Source organism: Penaeus chinensis, chromosome 43 (assembly GCF_019202785.1).
Source record: "Penaeus chinensis breed Huanghai No. 1 chromosome 43, ASM1920278v2, whole genome shotgun sequence".
Taxonomy (NCBI): domain Eukaryota; kingdom Metazoa; phylum Arthropoda; class Malacostraca; order Decapoda; family Penaeidae; genus Penaeus; species Penaeus chinensis.
The window spans coordinates 8015971-8020511 of record NC_061861.1 but is presented as its reverse complement, the minus strand read 5'-3'; the positions used below and the strand labels follow the sequence as shown (position 1 = coordinate 8020511).

The following is a 4541-nucleotide window of genomic DNA, read 5'->3' as shown; positions in this document are numbered from 1 at the left end:
TAAAAAGACATCTGATTTTGGATGATTTTCATCAAATACACAAATCCAATTACTGGCCAGCATTCACTTGCATCATCAAGTTCTTAGTATAATCGGCACTAAATTCTCAAATATATATGACAAGTATGAGGAGGTAGATAATGAGGTATATACAAGTGTCATATACAATAAGGAATGTAACTGAATGTGGGTTATCATGGTATAATCATTTATTTACCCATTCAAGTAAGTGATAACAACATATATATCAAAGTAAGGCACTGACATTCTTTCCCTCAAATTTTCCGAAAATTTAAAAACAGCCCGATGCAAAAGCCCTCTCTCCCAGGCTGTATTCATAGTGGCCCGGGACCCACTGCTGGGGGATCGTGTCGGCACCAAAGCATGCGCGGCATGACAGTACATGCCCCCGGAAAACGGGACCGGCACACCACGGCACGTATGCACATGCCACCCGGAATAGAGTCCAGGCATGCCATGGCATGTATGTACATGCCACCCGGCAGGAAAGGGTTAATAATAAATTGTATATTTGCCTTTGCTCAAGTCAAAGAATAGCATAAAACAACCAAATCAAATCTATATTACAAAACAGTATTTCCTAAACGACACATTCCAAAGATTATGGGCAGAAGTGCACAAGTGCATCACCCACTGGTTATTGTACATGCTCACCAAATATTTTTCATTCATTTCATCAAAATAGTATCCAAGTAACTTTCCTATTTAACCAAGCTACATACCTGAATGCTGACCAAGGGAAATGTACAAAACTTCACCATTTCAGACAATCTGTTTTCCTTATTATTGGAAATGGCACCTTACATTGAAAATAAGGATCTGACCTTGCCATAAAATACAAAATATCATTCTAAGATACTATTCTTCTATGCCATTTCTTTCATGCGAGCATAAAATGCAAAATTAACTCCACGACACATACACTTGCAGTCCAGGTAAGTATTCGACCAATGATCAATCATGACGAAAGCAGTATCAATGGATACCTTTCACACTCTACTACCCAAATATTTAGAAATTATGCTGCAGAAATCCCCATAGCTAGGGAGTGCATGAATGGTATCAAGGAAATTACAGGGAAAAATAATAATATCAGAGAGAATTGGCCTGTTTATAGTTACATTAGTCACACGCTCTATCCAGCCATGTGGCATATTCTTTGCCTTCTAAAGTGGGGGTTGGGGGCAGTGGCCACAAAGGGTGGCTACTTATTCTTTGTATACTATTAGTTATTGTGTAAAGATTAAGCTACAGTAAGTTGAAGATAATGTTCCTGAATAAAAAAATAAAAAAAGCTGAAGTGGTCAGCACAAGAAATAACCTGCACACGTGAACAGTAATGCCGCAAATAAAGAAAAAAGATTGCAGAAATCACGGCACAGAGGCTATGTCCTCTTGGTGCTCCCAAGTCTTAGTTGTATCTTGCCATACATACTGATATGAAGAGGGAGGGGCAGAGCCCCCCTTCAACCCTCCCCTCAAATTTAGAATTGTTAAATAAAGTTTATAACATGGAGTTGGGGGACTTACTCTGGCAAGTGCATCCATACTGTAAAGATTTACCATATCATGGAGACGTATTTCATGTTCAATATTCATTTTACCCTGCTATTTTTCTGGTACTTTTTATGCCCTCCCCTGTTATTGGAGCCATGAAATGTTGGCGTTTGGAGGGTTTCCATGGCATAATTTCTATACATGTGGGTAGTAGAGTGAGAGGATTCCATCGATACCACTACCGTTTTGAACAGTCATGTGAAGGTATTCTAAACAATTACCACATCACCAAGACAAAATGCCACAAAATTGAGAAAGCAAAAAAATTCGATGAAATTGTATCAAATAATGTATGCAAGGGAAATAGAATGAGGTACGGGTTCCCGAAAGGTTGTTTGCGGGACAAAGCTGCCCTAATTACTATGAATAGGCATTGCAACAGCTAAATTCAGCTGCCCTAAATTTCCCTGATCCATATCATGTCCTCCCCAGTTATCAGGGACAATATCATAGCTGCAGTTCACAGGCTACGGGGACGAGTGAGCACAATTTCTGGGCTCACCCAGAAATTGCCGTCAGATGTTTATTCCAAATTTACCCTATTTTCCAATGAATCTGTTAACAATGGTTAACGTTAGAGAGAGCAACACACGGGGATAGAGGAAAAGAGATTCTGCCATCTTATTGAGCTTAAAAAATAGATTATTAAACACATTCAGCTGCTCTGGCCTCGTCTCTACCATGAAACGACAAAATATCCACTGCACATCACCACTAGGAGTCCATAAAATTGCCACACAGCCAGTACTTGATGTTCATTTTCTGTAAGTTGCCACAAAGTACTAATAAAGGAGGGGGGGTACAGAGGGGCTTTCCACCCCCCGTCTTGGGAATAAATTGAAGGTAGGAGCGGTTAGGTTTGGATTTTTGCACTTGCATGATGCCCTGGTTATGGGACTTTGTCTCAAGAGGGTGCATATCTCACGGTAAAACTGCCTTAACAATAACTAGACATTGTGTTTTCCTTTAGTTGTGTATATACAAATTGCTAACACTTGAAAATAGCGGTAATGATACAAACTCAATTCACGGTGGTATCTACTGATAGAAATATACATATTTAACAAAAGCTTATAACTTCTCTTCATTTTCGATCATATCCCAGAAAGCAAATAGAATTCCCGACCGTGAAGAATATTTTCAAGAAAATAAAGAAGCCACAAGGAATTCCATGCCGTCTTGCTTCCACTGCGAAGACCTTCAAAACGGCCATTTTAACAGGGGGAAAATTCTGATCTATCCTCAGAAAGCCTCAGCCATCCAACTCCCACCTGCTTATCCTTCGAAGGATCCCTCACCTCGCCGGAAAAGCAAATAATCACGGTAAATAAACTATCTCCCGCGAGTGAAGGTCGTGGACACACTGGCCATCAGGAAGAGAGAACCTGCACCTCTAACAAATCCTCGATTTCCCGGCCTTCCCCAAGCCCACTCCTGCCAGACGCCATCTCACCCACCTCAAGCCACCCCAAGAACTCCCCCACGACGTCCACCGGGTTCACAAAGAGGGCACAAGGGCGAGAAAAGGGCGAAAAGGCCGTACCGCTTCTTGTTCGCCACGCTCGGCCGAGGGAGGAGGCGGCTGCTGCCATCTGGCGGCGGCGGCGGAGGCGAGCATTGGGGCCGAGGGGGCTCGCAATGGCTCGCTGCGGCGGCCTTGGCCTGCTCTTTGGTTGTTGCACGCAAGTTTTACGCTTGCGAGGGTTTCTTTGACATTAAAAATACAAGCGGAGGCCTGCATTCAAGACAAAGCAGAGGCGGGTGGGTCCTATGCTCCCCTTCTGATACTCATTCTCGGTTTTTATCGCCTATTATTTCCTTGGCGCTGAGATCTTATTTTGCGTCCATGGGCTTTGCAGTTTGGTTATTCTATTATTAACATCTGTTTAAATATGATTTTTATTGTAATACAACGGCGGAAGTACACATTCAAGACGAAGGAGGTCCTAAGCTGCTTTCGGGTATTGCTCAATCTCTATTGTTATCGCCTGTTATTTCCTCGGTAACTGGGCTTTCTATGGGTGCATAGATTGAAGCAATGTGTTATTTGACGCTTAATTTTGGCAAGCGGAAGTCTTTGCCAATAAAGTAGAGACGAAAAGTCGCATTCTCGACGAAGGGAGTTTTGCGCTGCCTCCCTTATCGTTTATTCTGCGTAGCTTGTATCACGTATGCTATTTTTTCTGGCTTCAGGCCCTTATCGTGGGCTTCTTTTCTAGTTACCATTCTATTTATTGCTTTGGGTCGGTCTTATTTCTCGGTTTGCTCACTAGTTTGTTTCTGTTTTATATATAACGTATTTCCCTCGCATTGTACTTTCTCGCTTTAACGTCTTATCATGTACTTCCTGTCGCGTTGTGCCTGTCTTTTATATTTCCTCGTTTGATTCCTTTTTCCTTCTTCCTTATTTATCGCATTATCATTGTATTGTCTTTCTCCTTCCTATAACACTCTCGTAAAGCTGTCTTACCTCATTTATCTTTCTTCCTACATTTATTTATTGCCTAATGTATTGTATGATATTTTATTAATTTGCTTGTGTCTTTTATTCCCCTTTAGTTTGTTAATTTCTTCACTTAGATTTTGACATATTTTGATTTTACCTTTCGTCAATTACTCTCTATTCTCCTCCCTTGGTCATGGTTAATATTTAAAGGCAAATAAAATGAGCTAGACCACCCTTGGTCATTGTTTATTTATTTTTATGTGATATATCATCTTTCTTTCATTCTTAGATGTTCACTTAAGTTCTCAGTTTTACACTTAATTAGTTACCATATTTCTTGACATACTTGCCATATTCATAATTTTCATATGTTTATCTTAATTAGATTTTTTTTAAAAACTGCTTGTTCTCGTGTTTTGAAATTTGTACCGCGAAAGTCAGTTCATTTTTTTCATTTACTTCGCACAATCTGATTTTTAAACATCGTTGAATTGTGAGTAGGTTTGTGTGTGTTTGT

General features: G+C 40.5%; 1 protein-coding gene across 3 annotated transcripts in view; it reads right to left on the bottom strand.

Annotated features, from left to right (window-relative positions):
* Window positions 1–3204, bottom strand: part of LOC125048288 (casein kinase II subunit beta) — a 14818-nt gene extending 11614 nt beyond the window's left edge. Inside the window, exon 1 of one of the 3 annotated variants that reach the window (XM_047646927.1) lies at window positions 3122–3204. The gene's annotated coding sequence lies outside the window, so the exon portion shown is untranslated. Of the gene's footprint in view, window positions 1–3035 lie in introns of all 3 variants that reach the window. The other 2 variants (XM_047646926.1, XM_047646928.1) reach the window with 2 other exon arrangements.
* Between the last annotated feature and the right edge of the window lie 1337 nt (window positions 3205–4541).